The 16,419-nt window shown below is 32.1% G+C and overlaps 2 protein-coding genes across 8 annotated transcripts in view; one reads left to right on the top strand and one right to left on the bottom strand.

The window, feature by feature from the left end:
• Positions 1-16,419, bottom strand: part of LOC143149429 (leucine-rich melanocyte differentiation-associated protein) — a 53,457-nt gene that overhangs the window by 15,782 nt on the left and 21,256 nt on the right. For 4 of the 5 annotated variants that reach the window (XR_012992777.1, XR_012992776.1, XR_012992774.1 and 1 more), the window contains exon 5: positions 2,788-2,948. The exons of the other annotated variant lie outside the window; for it this stretch is intronic. The gene's annotated coding sequence lies outside the window, so the exon portion shown is untranslated. The remainder of the gene's footprint in view (positions 1-2,787; positions 2,949-16,419) is intronic. 5 annotated transcript variants of the gene reach the window in all.
• Positions 1-16,419, top strand: part of LOC143149426 (uncharacterized) — an 87,007-nt gene that overhangs the window by 55,145 nt on the left and 15,443 nt on the right. The window lies entirely within an intron of this gene.

The raw sequence follows: 16,419 nt of genomic DNA, 5'->3' as shown, positions 1-16,419 counted from the left end.
CATACAAGTATTAAAATTATTCAAGTAGATGTACGTTACTTTCAGAGTATTTTAAAAATCACAGTACAATATTATTGTATCGAGTATTAAAACGTTTTGGATAGTTTCGTAAATCATTGTATATACTCGGTTTGTTGATACAGTTACTGAAATATAAAATTCGGTACAATTCGGAAACAATGTTAAAATAGGACATACATAGTACGTCGTAAAATGTGTTTACGCGAACCGATTTCGTATTGATTCAATACTAAATCCACCGCTGACATTTATAGGTCCTAAATATTTCGGAACACCCTATATACCAGGAGTCGCGCTATGCATTGCGTCCTTATCAAAATCGTTGACGCACCCTTAAGTGTTTTTTGAACGATTCCAGACATTACGCGATGCTCGTGCGTCTACCGATACACACACACACACACACAGACACACTTGGACCCGAGTATATTTATTCCTCTGTCATGTTGTTTAGCCAACGGTTTTGATGGCAATGGGAGAAGAAAAATAACACGCACGCCTTGCAGACGGTGAAATTACTTTTGCTACCACTCCCCGTTGCACTCGCGTGGATCAATAACCGTGGAGACCAACGTGATTCGTAACTGCTTAATTAGTTGCGCGGTCGGACAAAGCGATTCTTCGCGACGAAAATGTCTGCCGAATTGCTAGCTACATTCGAATCGAAACTTATCGCGAATCGTATCAATTATCGCTATGATAAATCATAAATGTTTAGTAATCTTACGGCCAGCTAGTTCGCATAAGGTTCTCCAACCCTCTCATTTATCAATTCTCTTCAGAAAATAAGTTCATTATTATATAAAATAACGAAAAATTTTAAATAAGAATCGTAACATTAGAGAAACGTGGTCGAAGAAATCTATAACTTAAAATACGTTGTAAGTTTCGACGTTCTTCTAGTTCTATAATTTTTATTTAAAATACCATAATTAGTTTATGAAAAGGCCATTAAACAACGAAGATATTTCGAGATGCTTTTTCTTGCGACTCGCCCTGTATAATTACAAATTTAATATAACTTATTTTATTAAACTGTTTGTACGTAATATTCGATAAGTCCTCTATGTATTTCGATGTTTGTTGACTATTCTATTCCATAAATCAAATTACATACTCAAATTCAATTGTACGTGATAATTAAATTCCAATTCGAGCACTTCCTATGAAACCAAGCAGCTCCACATTCCTGGAGTATAAAAATGGCTGAAACTCGAAAACAAGGTCAAATATGTATGGCACACCTTCGTACCATATGAAGTGCCGACATGAGCATCACATGTTACGATACACCCTGTATAAACTTTGTTCATAGTGTGTCGTTTACTTCTTGATAAATAGTACTATTACACGGTGTGTATCACAGTCGTATTCACAATTTTTCCGTAAAAGTTCGACAACCTCCAGTGTTTCTACCTCTACACTATGCCGTAACGTTTGTTATTTACATCGTAATCGCGCACCTATCTTGGGATCTGCAATGTATTATTCATTTCGAAAAAGCAGTCTTCCGATGTATCAGACGCAATTCTTTTTCATCGGACTTCGTGCAGCTTCGCTGCTCGCTTGTCCCCTGTTAAGTTTTCATTAGACGCTGTACTGTTCAATGTCAATTAGTATAATATGTTGCAAATTATTCGAAGCCGTGCTAGGGCGTGTTTTGCGGTAATCCTTTAGAAGCATTCGTTGGTAACGAAAACGGTAGATACGATATCGTTGAAATACAAAGTATTCGCGTTTAAACAATTTTAGTATCCACAGTTATCGCGCATTATATTTTCTTGATACCAGATATTCACAGGGGTAAACGTCGTGGTAAAAATTTAGAAGCAGTTTAAAAAAATTCTCTCCGATTGGACGAAGATTGATTTTTTCTCGACAAGGATTTATTCGCAATCGAATATTTAATGCTTGAAATGGAATGCAGACTGAGCGAAGTCATAACAAATCTCGACTTGCAAACGATTTGGAATTCAAATCAATTTCCCACTAAATTGAGTACAAATTGAATATTGAACCGGTGTTGCAAGCATACCACCGGAAAGTTGGCTTATTTAAGTTTCGATTGTGGTCAAGCCTCGGTTGATTTTTACTTGTATCATAATTCACAGGCAATCGTGTATCGATTTCCTGTCTCGCTAACTTAGTTTGGAGTGTACAGTTACAAAACACCTCCGTAGCATTTGTTCCGATTTTTAGATTTTTTTCCCATCACTTTGATCGATATTGGCAGATTTTTTATTTTTGTAGATCCGAGTACTTTATTGTATCGAAATTAAACGAATAATATTTGCAATTAAATTATTTTTGAAATTATATCTGGAATTGAAAGTGAAACGATTGCTACTGAAGTGAAATTTTCCTTAACTAATGACTGAAAGATATTAAGTAGCATGTTTTATAAATTTGTTATACATAAAAAGTCATTTTTTACATTGAAAAACAATTGTGTATTTTTTCAGATAATAAGAGCAACGAATTGCTGTTTTCGTGAAAAATTTTAAATAAACTCAATTTTTTAATTTTCACTTTGTGTGCAACCTGAACGAAAACATATTTAGTTACAAAAGAGGCCTGAACAACGAAGTTGATAAATTTTGTCTTTAATTTTCCTTGAAATCAGCAGTTTGCTGCTTTTATTATTCAAACAAATATATAATTGTTTTTTAACGTGTTTCATGAACGTTGTGTTACTTCTCGTATGACGCAATCTATCATTATTTATATAATTATAATCAATAATACCCACTAAACAACGTTATTTACATTTTTTAATAACAGTAATGTAAGCAAAAAGCAGTTTTGACTTCATTGATTACGTTTTTTAAAAATTTGCTTAAAGTTTGCTTAAAAAAGGTTTTCTTTTTTCTTTACTTTGTCCTCGTTGATCAAAATTATTCAAGTAGTGTCAAGTTCCATCGCATTACCTGAAAAACAATACAGCAACGTTATATAAAAGGATTTGAGCATCAAAAAGTAAAAAATAAAATTAATGTATTGTATGTTGTGTGTGTGTGCAATAAATTGATTTTAAAAACATGAAAGGACAATAAAGTAGTTATGTTAAATAGGAGTAAGATTATGTTGGAAACGTAGAGCAACAAAACTTATCACTTAATAATTAATATGTCGTGATATTACTAGTTAAGTAATTTATTGTACAACGTTTTCGGTACAATTATTTTGATCATCTTCGTTAGATTAAATTACATTTGTCTAGAAAGAACTTAAAACAATATAGAATATAAGGATAGAAAAAAAATATGTGTAAAGCAAAGGGGAGAAATTAAATTATTTTCATAAATATAAACGAAAGAAGCCATTTGAATAAAAATAAATTTTGAGTAAAATGTATATAATAAACGTAGTAAATAATTCCCACTTAAAATATTACGCTATTTTTCATAATTTGTTGTACTCGTTGTCTCGCACTTTTCACGTCAACTTTATAACATTTTTTTAAACGATCGATAATGTAAGTTATCTGTGCCTACTAGTTCACCTCGGAAGTTAGTCAAGCATCATTAAAAATTACAACACACGCACACAATAGGAAAAGTTACGAAGGAACAAACATACGTGTTTTAAAAGTAAAAATTTGCGATTAATTAACTATAACCGTTTCGTATTTAATATTGATTAAGATATTAATCTTATAAAATTCTTCAATCTTCTCCTTAATCTGCTCGTAATTTTACTCGATCATTCTAAAGCCCATAAACACTCGTATAAGGAACGTTTAAGAAAGCATTTCCAAGAATACGTTACTGAAGCAATGCGATTAACAACTGTATTATTATTCTTATCTCATCTAAAACCAGCAGAGAAACGAGTACAATTCTTGCTGAAAATGTACATACTATAGAAAAACGTTTTCTTGTATCTTCAAGGGAATATACTAATTCAGGGATTGATAAAACATATTTTGAGAAGCATCTGTATGACTTTAACAATTTGTACATTGTTTCGTTGTCAAATGCCAAATACACTAACATTTTCTCTTGTAGGGAACTATAGAAAGAATCTTTGTATGGAATTACATCATCAAATAAAAAATATACAAATAATTTTGTAATCAGCTCATCAGTGAATGAAAATTCGCTATTATATTAAGTATTTTTTAGTCTTTCTCTTCTTTCTGCTTTAATTTTATGTCATTGTTCAAACTTCTTCACACTTTCTACATACTTTCAACCACATTTCACCGTTTATATATTTATATTATTGTGCCCATGGAATTACTTCCTGCCCTATTTTCTGTAACTTTTAATACGTTTGAAAAAAGCTCCAGGAAAGAGAGCCTTATTTTAAAGTCCTATGCAATTATTCTACAAATTTCTTTTCGCACCTACGTATTAAAGAAGAGAATTGAATACCTCCAAGCATGTGGCATTTTCGAATTCTGAAAAGCAACAAATACGTTCGAGCATTAAATACGAACCGTTTAAAGAATACCTTCGTTCGTCAAATGTTGATTTTTTGTGTTAATATTCCGTATAAAAATAAGTAAAAGATCACCCTGCTATGTCGATGGAAATGTCTCACTCTTCGTTGCCAAAATCTCAGTATTGTAACTATCGTTAATTTAAAATGATAGCAACTGAGCCGGGTTACTACGTTACTCGAATCCGAGCTGAGAAAAAGCGAATGTTTTCGTAAAAACGTTCTTCCGCTCACAATTAGCCGAGTATTATTAAACCATCTCGCCGTGGAGAAATGAAATACATCGGTTAAGTGTTTATTAGAAATTAAACTGCGCTGCTCGTTTCTGTAACATTACTTCCCGGTACTGAACCTTGCCACATTCATTCTTCTGCTCTACTAATTTGTCGGCGGCACCATGGCGGTGAACAATGAAATTTCACTTACAAGTCAAACAAGAGAGTGAGAACACGCGAACATTTTTCTGCGGGTCGTTCTCTCTTTCTTTTCTTTGAAAACATACCACGTGAATTGGTGGTTCATAAATATTCGATAACTTGATCACTTTAGAGACAAATTGTTATACTTGAAATAGGCAATGATTGAAATCATTAATGAGACATGAATGAGAATGTTGTCGTGTTACATTATTAAGAAATTTAATTGTGCATATTTATCCACAATTTTAGTGGTCATTTCCATGTTACAGTACTTGAATGTGTCCAGTTGAATCAGTATACGTTGCTGTCCAATATATTATAGATTAGCTATTTTTTAATAAAATGAAACAAACCAAGTACACTATTTACAGGACAAAGATAAGAGAAAATATTCGTAATAATATTCATAATTAAAACAAAAAAATAACAGTATTCCTGAAGTGGTTAAATGTTCTCGATTATGAGCTACGATACTGTGCAAAAGGTTTGTAAGAGTTTTTGAAAGAAGATCTTAAATAATTACAAACTCGAAGTAATGCAACGACTTCCATAATTACCCTATCTCAATCTGATAGAGAAATTGCGGAATAAATTAAACGGAAAAATTAGTGGTATTTCAAATTTGAAAAAGATCTCTGGACACGATTAAAAAAACTCTTTATAAAACTTTCGTAGTTAGCACGAGCTATTACTTTTCAATGAATACAAGCATGTAGATGAAAAGAATATTCATTTTATGACATTACTTCATCGTAAAACTTTTATTGTATTGTGCAACTTGATTTTTATATGATACGAAGACTTTCTACTGATATCATTTTTATTGGAAAGGACTTTTACATCGTGGTAACATTGATACACCATTGACATGATTTGCTAAATGTCTAGATGTTTATAAATGTTAATGTACCAGCAATGTACAACAGCAATCTGGGTGTGGGAGAACTGTTACATAAAATTACGAGTCATGGAGCAAAGTGGAACGCGCACATTTGACCCGTACATGAGCCACTTCTTCTTCGAAGATTGTGTAACGTTAAGTTTCGCAGTTTCAGCGTTAAAATGCATACCCTTTCCCTCTCTCTTTGTGAATTTCAAAGTTGCTGTGTTTAAACGACAAAAAGTTACGGTTCTCTGTTCAAAACTTCTTTAATATTCCGAGTCCAAGATCAAACTAGTTCAGTATATTAAATTGTTTTATCACGTTGCTTTAACTTATTATGCAAATATTGTCTTGTTGGTTCACATCTTGTTCGGTCGTTATCTTTTGTTAAAATATTTTGTGGAGACTATTAATTGAATGTTTTTTGAATATAGTCTTGTTTCGTATAATTTCTATGGCGGGTCGTTTGGACAATTTTTCTTTGTTTTGTACTTTTTCGCAAAATATTCTATTATCTTTCCAAACATTCTTAGTTTTGAGATTATAATTTCCACGTTTTTGAACCATTTTCGTAAAATACTCTATTTTCTCTAGAATAGTTTTAATTCTGAAATTCTAATTTACACATTTTGTGCGCGTGTGTCATGGAGAGTTCGTGTTAGTACAAGGTACTATCGACTATGTTTATTTTAATTTTTAACGTGATTTATCAACTATTAGCATTTCTACAGTTGAATCCCATACGTTCGCGCACAGTTGACTATGCCATTGCATGTTAAGAGTTTGTTTCCTCTGTTTAGCTTAGAGTGTTCGACCGTTAGGTAGTTACATGGTTTTCCTTTTTATTCTAACTTATTCTATTCTCTATTGAATACAAGCTTCCGCCTTAACATCCTATGTAGATACATGCTTAAGTGTTTAACCGCATATTCTAGAAGTATATATCTGTCGATTAAATATACAGAAGGTCTTGTTTGTAAACCAGTTTGAAAGTCAAGATTATAAACTGGAATTATTTCAAGATAATTTTAGCACAAATGAAAATAGTCCAAGAACCACAGATTGGATCAATATAGATGTATATTTCACAGTATTGTACTTAAATTTAACAATGTCGATGAAAAATACTGACACTGGACATTACTTAAACAAACAATCCTATTAATAAGATGTAACAAATAAATTTCAAATTCGACAACAATTCTTTCGATAACTGCAAAAATTATAATGCAATATTAAAAATTACATCTCAGATATTATCAAGGTCTGAAGTTCTTAGTACAGGCTAGCTAGTGTACTGAACGAAAAACAAATTATTTGTTTAAAAAATGACTCGATTAAATTTGTGTTACGCTTCCTTTACATTTATTCTTATGTCTCTATAAAATTCCTTTAATCAAAAGTTAAGACAACATTTCACACAGTATCATTTATTTCCATTTAGTATTTACGTTTAAAGAAATTGTACGGTATTGAGAGTATTTATAATAATATATTATATTATTTTCATTAATATATAATATTAATAATCGCATTTTATTATATTTGAATATGTTACTTCAAACATTGTAACTTGTTCCCCGATAGCTTCTTTCAAATCCCACCCCATTCGCAATTTTCGACCGAAAACTGAAATTTATAATGAATTCTATCGATCTTTCATTTCGAATTCGTCTAAAATGTTAAAACAACCTTCTCCGAAGTACTTAATTTAACGTTGGCATTTTGTAGTGTTTACTTAACACGTTTTCATAAAGTTTCATAAAGTTAATTTATTGCTTTAGTAGCCTTCCCAGTTTTCACGCCCTTGTGGAACTCATAAAGCATTACATATCCTATACTTTATGGACAATCTGTTTGTAGATCTCAATCGGTTCAATAATTTATGTGACATTCGAATAAATAAACAATGTAGCATAGAGATAAATCAAGCAACAGTTGTTAACAATAAACAATGACGTCCATTATTTGGAAAAAATTAATTATGCATAACCCGAATATATTAATTTAAAGTATCGCATTTCAGAGTTCTATATCATGCCAATAAATTTGTGTTATTATTGTATAAAAATCCGATTATTTATTTATATTACTTGTTCGTGCTATTCGTATAATTTGAGATATTTCTAAAATGAAATATTCAACTTAAGGAATCAATTAGTAACTACAAAAAAACGCGATATAAACTTCAAACCACAGACTTTTTTTATTCGAGAAATATAACATTTTAGAAATTCTAATGTTAAAAAAAATAGGCGAAATCACTTGATGCAAAAACAACTGTAGGGATAAAGCTACTATAGCTGTAGAAATGATTTGCTGATAACTGTAACACTTAGCAACATGTTCAATCGTGTTCAAACTCCATCTGCTATGAATGTTAGGACATTGAGTCGAAGTATTATTACATTAAATACTATACCGAATTCTATCTTAAATTCTCCAGAAAGACAAGCCTGAAATTGTTTTCAGTAGTGTATTCGAGGTTTTCTTACAATTGATATTGTTTAATCCAGGTATAAGACATGCCCCGTTTTCGAAGAGTATTTCGACATTTATGCTACGTTCCATTGTCAAATCCTTGATAAAGTTAACTGTAGTGTCGGAGACATTATTTTACCGCGGGGATAAGTGAAACACGTTATGAGAATTGGACAGCTCATTTTCAAACGAAAAACACTGGTTGCTAAGTGACCAATCCCAACATACTCCAACGAACAGTGTTTCCGTACAAACATCGAAGTTGCAATAAGCTTTCGTATTTTCGACACTTTCTTCAATTGGCCAGTCGCTTTTCGTTAACAAACCCGTCTGTACCTCTAAATAAATCGCAATCCGTGTCCTGGTTCGCAATCGTGCAAAAATAAACTCGAATTCTCTGAGAAACTTAGCTAACAGAACCGAAGTTATTGTACCAATTTTCTCCGTAGAATGCAGTCCAGAGGTAAAGCTTTCGTTGCGCAGATAATGCAGGTATTCGCTTCCACGAGGTGAAAGTATCAACGAAACCTTGCATGGAATAATCCCTGCAGCAACCCAATAAACGTGTTGCAAGCTTCGCGGCACCAGTTGCGACCGCGACGACTACTTTCTTGAACTGAAATAAACGAAGCAAGCTATCTCGGTGTCCAGTCTCGATACCCTCGTTCAAACGTTACACCGATCCTGTTAATTCGCAATGCTTCGAGCATGCTTGGCATAATTCCGCGTGTTCCAGCAACGCACCAAATCGCTCCGTGTACGTATACACGTACGCGCAGCGTTAAATTAAGTACTTCATAGAAGCTTGTTTTAACATTTTAGACGAAGTTCGAAATGAAAGATCAATAGAATTCATCATAAATGTCAGTTTTCGTTCGAAGATTGCGAGTGGGGTGGGATTTGAAAGAAGCTATCGGGGAACAAGTTACAATGTTTGAAGTAACATATTCAAATATAATAAAATGCGATTATTAATATTATATATTAATGAAAATAATATAATATATTATTATAAATACTCCCAATACCGTACAATTTCTTTAAACGTAAATACTAAATGGAAATAAATGATACTGTGTGAAATGTTGTCTTAACTTTTGATTAAAGGAATTTTCTAGAGACATAAGAATAAATGTAAAGGAAGCGTAACACAAATTTAATCGAGTCATTTTTTAAACAAATAATTTGTTTTTCGTTCAGTACACTAGCTAGCCTGTACTAAGAACTTCGGACCTTGATAATATTTGAGATGTAATTTGTAATATCGCATTATAATTGTTGCAATTATCGAAAGAATTTGAAATTTATTTGTTACATCTTATTATTGCACGTGCTTATTATGCACGCATACCTGGGTGTTCCTCCTATGCGCGCATACCGTCATACGTTCACCGTGCTCGCGTTTCCGTGCGCGCGCCCGAATAGAAAAAGAACTCGGGAATATTTCGATGTCACGAGGAACGAACGCGGTATTACGACCGGTCTACTCGGTATTGAATTTAAGCGCGTGTCGTAACGTCGGAGGCACGCTGTGCCGTTTCCCGCTCGCAATCGCCCGTTTTACAGAAGCGTAACAGGTATACGTGGCGAACGTTACACCGCGTACACACGTACGCTCGCTTCTGTATCGTAATAATGCTGTACACGTTTCGCGGCATGACTCGTGCATTATACGCGAGCGCAGCACGTACAACGTAGCTTCCGAGCCGCTCGCGGTGCCTTCGTACCGTTTTTGCTCGTTAGCTCCGTGGACCTCGATACCGCGGTTACTTTTTGAGATACGTTCGAGCCACGAACGAAATTGAGACACGCGTGTTTCCGTTCTACGAACTTGGAACATCTTCGATCGAACACCGTGCGAACCTTCGAGACGCATTATTTGAGAATTTCCTTGATTCGTAACAAATATATTCGTGAAGGGGTTACACTCTTTGAAAAATAATCTAGAGAAAATTTTATTCCTTTGTGTTCATATTTTCCCTTTTAAGGGGAAACTAGTACTTGTTAGTTTTTAAATTTACCAATGAAATAATACGGTAAGAGTGTCGGATACAAGATCCGTAGATGTTACGAATCGTGGTATCGGTTTGAATTGTTTCTTGTTTCGAGACAAGTAACTCGTTCCTGAAGAGGTTAAATAAATAGTTGGATGATGGATGTTACTCGAATAATTTTCAAAAATTGTCGATAATAGTAATTATTTTTAATGTGTATTAATAATGTTTATTACTTAATCGTAGTAATTTCATAATCGGCAATTGTTTAAGAAAACTTATACTAAAGTATATAATAATAATCCGTAGATTAGAATGTGTTTTAAGGTATGAACGATATATACCGGACCAATAATCATAAATTTCTCAAGGACGTTTAAGTTTCCCACGAAATTAATCCATACGATTTTCCATCGTTAATAAACTCTAACAGATTGAGCTGCACACTATGTTATTTATATATTTGAATGTCAAACGAACACGGAGATTGTCGATAAAGTCACACGAAACAGGCACATACGTACTTATTTATACTACTTTATGCATTCAATCAGGATGTAAAAACCAAAATATGCTATAAAAGTAATCATTGATGTTTATAGAAGTATGCCACGTACTGTAATATATTAGACCTTCAACATGTTCCAAAGAATATGTTTTTAACTTCCCAAAAGATCGAAACGGAAGATACATAATATTTAATATGGACTTAAAACTTGATTATTATTATTACCAGGTACAGACGTATATATTTATTACGCAATCGGAAGAAAGTGTAGATATTGTAACAAAAAGTTGTGACACAATACAAAAGACAAGATATAGCCAGAGGCTGATATCAACCTTTTCAGAAACGAATTAATTTGCTCGAAATAAACAGTAATTCAAATTGTTATTAACCTATAATATCTATCAATCTTCTGACTATTATATCATTGAGTAATGCAATTATGAATTCACAATTTTAGTTGTTACAATATTACGATAAATAACTTACAAACGTACATGTATTTACATTTGTACATATGTACACCAATATATCTGAAAAGGTTAACCGAATCTCAAAGTTATGCACGAAACCAAAATATAAATATACAACAAAATGAGATAAAAAAAACTAAGAAAGATAGACAAAGTGTCAATGAATAAAAGATCATATGTTTAAATGCAAAGTAAAGGATGAATAACAAACAAGGACATTCTATAGTGAGAAAATATGAAAAAGTAGACTGTCTGGAATTTAATTGTATAATCGTATACTTATAATCGTATATTTAATTTTATAAAAGACGTATAATCGAATATGAAAGTTCTTGCAGATTAAGTAACAAAGATAACTTGACTTTGTAAAGAGGGGAGGTTGAATCACTATTGGAAACGTACAATCGTGTTATAAAAATAAATTAAATTAATAATTATTAAATAATTTATTAAATTAATAATTTAAAATCATCCGTTAGCTGGCTTCGTTGGACAATTGGACTGAGTGAAACCCGAACTGATAAGAAAGAAAGTGTTTTATCGCGACAATGCATTGCATCGGTAATTTTGTTAAAATTTGTAAAATTGGTTTTTCAATTGTTCCATATGTCACATATTCGCCCGATATAGATCCACAAAACTTCTATATTTATTCTCTGCATTGAAAAAATTCTTGACTGGACGTCAATTTCCAATGGATTATACATAATGAAGACACAAGGATGTTGCAATATCGTTAGACCAAGTTCACTAGTCTTAGGGGAAATTATATTGAAAAATAAGAAACAATTTTTTTACTTTAAAAGTTATTTAGCGCTATTGTCATTTGAGTGGACAATAAGCACTTTTCGTTGAAGTTGCCCGATTCGCTAAATGGAATGTTATTTTATGGAAAATAGGGATAAATGGAGTGCATCGAAAAATAATGTTTACCCATATGCATTTACGCGAATGTAGAACTATTTTTCCAATCATTCTTCCAAATATTCATTTTCGAAATTTTAGAATATTCTGTTCAATAGACTTTCTTTGTGAAATGGAAAGAAATCCTTTGCAATGTCCCCAATGTTAACTATTATTAGCAATGTCCTAAATATTAGCAATAAATTATACCTTACACAATACGTGGAAACATAATTAATGTATGTGTTATATTCGTAAACATGATTGATTTATGGACCCCGGGAATATTCAATGATGGCAAATACAGCTGTGCTTGCTTAAAAAATAGTGCCACGCTCTAATTAAGTATGCAGTAAACAAAGAGCAACGGTGAGCAACGTTACATGCGTTTGAAACGTAATTTATTTTCAAGAGTGAAAAACTATGTAGGTACTGCACTTACTGTAACGTTACTTGGAAAGTCGACGGACACAGTCAGCAGGTTCGTGTCGACGACTTTTAAAATGCGTGTCACTTTTTTGCGATATCAGGAAACGGTACCTGGCTGACGAGCAAAAGGCATAATAATATTCTCCTTCTCCGTTCATTTCTTATGCCTAGAATGCACATAATGTTGAACGATCGATTTTTTCCACGACATCCAACTTCAGTTACACTGTTACTTAACGTCATTGCGCCACGTACGTTATTTTCCAACACCTTACGAACCGTTAAAATTGCTTGTAACCGAGTATCCTTCGACTAAATGCTTTTTAATTTCTCCAACGTATGACGTTATTGTCGCTTATGACCTTCAGATACAGGCGGTTCAATATCGACGACATGGGGTCACGGTACTCGATATTAATAAACTTACGGTCGTAAACTTTCATAGCGTCGTAAGATTCAGCATCATTAATCTTAAGAATGGGAATGATGCATTGTGAAACATTAGTAATTTCCATCTCTGCCTAAAATATTCCAAGAACATTTTGAAAAGAGAGATTATAAACTTCGAATCGATATTTAAAATCAAAGTTAGTAAATTTTCGATATGTAAATTCCTTGAAGTCTCGTGCAGGACAACAATATATATTGCATTCGCACGTGTACCTTCGTGTCTTTTGTCGAAATAATATTAATAAATTTTATTTTAATTTCAAATACTTTTATCTGCTATCTAACTAATTCTACGAATTGTGTCGCAACTAACAGTATATTTTACTGTAGTTTTACGATATGTCAATGTTAACCACCAGTACTGTTACGCGTGAAGAAAATTCGTTCAACGTCATTGCTTCTCATAACTATTCGTATACTGTTATACAAATAGCATAATATTCTAGTAATTTCGTTGAACGATATTTGTTCAATTTCAGTCAGAATTCGTTACATTCGATTAAATTGCTCCCTATTAAAAATGTTCAACAACAGCAGTCTACGTACATCGCATTTACTCGATAAGATTAAACTAGAGTCGAAACTTGAATTACTAATTCCACGTGAAAAATTGTAAATTCTACAAAATTTCAGAGGCACCGGTATTACACAACGAATGAATGAGTGTGGGAATGATTTTTCCTGAAAATGTGTATTTATATATCGTGATCACTATCTTTTTGTTTAAACCAAGTCGCGCTTCGATTGAGTAATTTGATAACTACGAACCAACATTTATTGATGCAAAACATTCAGTTGATACCTGCTAACGGCGCGAGTGCTCGATTTAATCAGTGATGGGTGCGCAATAGCGTTTTCTAAAGGAAAAGTAAATTGGTGCAAGATTGACTGAAAAGGCATTGTACGTTGAACGGAAATCGCGCGTTGCTAGACTGTGATTCGAATAGAAAGTTTTCTTGAATTTTCAAACACGTTCAACTAATTTCATTGATTATTTATAAATCCGTGGCAACTTAAGAGATTAATTCCAAATCTAAGTAAGAAACCAACTGCGATCGATAAATGAAAATTTCTTCCACTCGATTTCTTGGCAAAATTTATACTTGTGTAAAATTCAAATATTTAACACAAAACTAGCAAAATTGTTCAATGAATGATAAAATCAAAGTACAGATTCTGCAAAAATTGAAACACACGTAAAAGGTTTTCCAATAAGAGCGACAGAACTTTGAATCGAAATAAAATGAACACAAAAGAAAATCTGATGCTTGTTGTTTTATTTTGAAGAATATTTAACGACATTATGCACGAAGTGCAATATCGTTTAATCCCACCGACCACCACGATTATATTTGGTGAGGCAAATATGACAAAAAAATCCGAGGAATGCTTTATTCTTGAGAAGGTCGTGGTGTCAATTAATTTGTAACACATCTCGACAACACTTTCCCATAGTGCAAAAATATTCTCTTCATTTCTAGCTCTACATTGACCTGGCCAACACATGTTAGAATAGGTTAATCTAATTCGTTGTTTGAATCGATTAAGAATTTTGATAATAAATTGTAATCAATCTTCGGTGATCTGTAAAACATTATCGAGTACAAATATCGCATGACTCTGATAATTCAATAACAAACATGGCGGCTGTGACAATTCCAAATTCTATCGCTCTTATTGGAAAACCCTATATTTATGCAAGGCTCGAAAGATTATATCATAAGGATTAAAAGATAATTTAAAAATGCTATTGAAAATTATTTCGGCCTTGAAAAGTTAAACAAGAGTCGTTCAAAAAGTGTATAAGGAAACAAAAGAAAAGAAAAGAGAAAAGAAAGAAAATCGAGAAAGACTTTCAAAAATAGTTTTCTTATAAAATAAAAATATTTCGACAGTTAAAATTGTAAAAAATTTTATCTCGGGGTCGTTAACCGTTTGCAAACCAAAAAATCTGCTAATAAGATAAAGTCAGCGAAAAAAATTGGCTTAACAGCCCTCCTACTTGTTGCTCTGCAACAAGAGAGAAATATAATATTTGTCGATAAAAGCAAGTTCAAATCGAATGTATCTGACGTTTCGAATTCCTTTTTTCATGATTTGAGACTAAAAATACTACTCTCAAGTAGTCGTTAAATAGGAAGTGATTGTATAATGATACATTTACGAGCTTACTACCATGACAGAACAGGTATAAAGTTTTTATACCTTTCTATCAGTAAAAACAGTAAAAAGGATGCATAAGTAGAAAAGCACTCTGTATTGCAAATAGCAAATATTAAAGGTAACAGGATAATACTTGTTTATCAAAAAATATATATATTATCTTAGCAATAGCTTACTTGTTCGCTAGAATATATAAATATAGTCGAAATCTTGTGCCGACTTAATAAGAAACCTAGATTAGGTTAAAAACAATAAAATAGATCTAACGTTAATTGTTCGGAATGTATCATAGGTAAAGTGAAAACAATAATTTTTATTAAACTCTCTAGAACATTAATTACAATTCGTACATCTATATTTTTACCTTATTTTTTGGTCCTCGTTAAGGAACTATAATGAAAATTTTGTAATTAATAAGTGATTCAGGTTGAAGTCAGTCCAAGAGTATAACATGGCTAGAATATCACATCCTTTAAGAATAGAGCAGCAAGAAAGGTAACAAATAAATATAAATCGTTAAGTAAACGTTTAGTTGATATCCTGTATCGTAAACGGGGCCTAATATAATGTTAATATAATGATTTCTTTTATTACTGTATATCTACGTTATGTACGATTACTTGTTATCATTTTGTATACTGGGATATCTTTTCACGTTGTTACATATTTAGGTTAACAATTGTGGAATAAAAGATACATATTTGTGTTATATGTACTATCATTTGGTTCCGCACTGTAGATGAACGATCGCTCCATTCATACTTGGAATCTTTCTCCTGTAAGTCGACGAACTTTCCGTTAAAATTGAAATGATTTCTTAATATATAGAATATCTAAAAAAGAAACAAATAATAATAAACACTCCACAATCGTTTCAATCTAGTCTACCAATTTCTTTTCGTAATTTGAAGTAATTACTGTTTAACCGATGAAAAATATCTGCTATTAAAATGTTAAAAAGAAAGTTTAATAACATCTAGTTACAATTACGACCTATTATAATTTAATTATAATTAATTACATTTTACGTAGTGAATCAATAAAAATTCTGTGTTTGTCTCTTGTATTCACACATTGAGAAAAGTAAATCAAATTATAGAAGAGTAACAATTAAAAATAATTTAAAAAATGAAAAAAATTAATTATTTACAAAAATGTCTGAGTAAATGTCATTTCGAAATAACAAATCCACGATTCTAAAACTAACAATTACAAATCGTGTAAAAAATCTAATGAACAAATTATTTATTAA

This window comes from Ptiloglossa arizonensis, chromosome 7 (genome assembly GCF_051014685.1).
Source record: "Ptiloglossa arizonensis isolate GNS036 chromosome 7, iyPtiAriz1_principal, whole genome shotgun sequence".
NCBI lineage: Eukaryota > Metazoa > Arthropoda > Insecta > Hymenoptera > Colletidae > Ptiloglossa > Ptiloglossa arizonensis.
The sequence above is the reverse complement of the archived record's forward strand: the minus strand, read 5'-3'. Positions and strand labels throughout refer to the sequence as shown.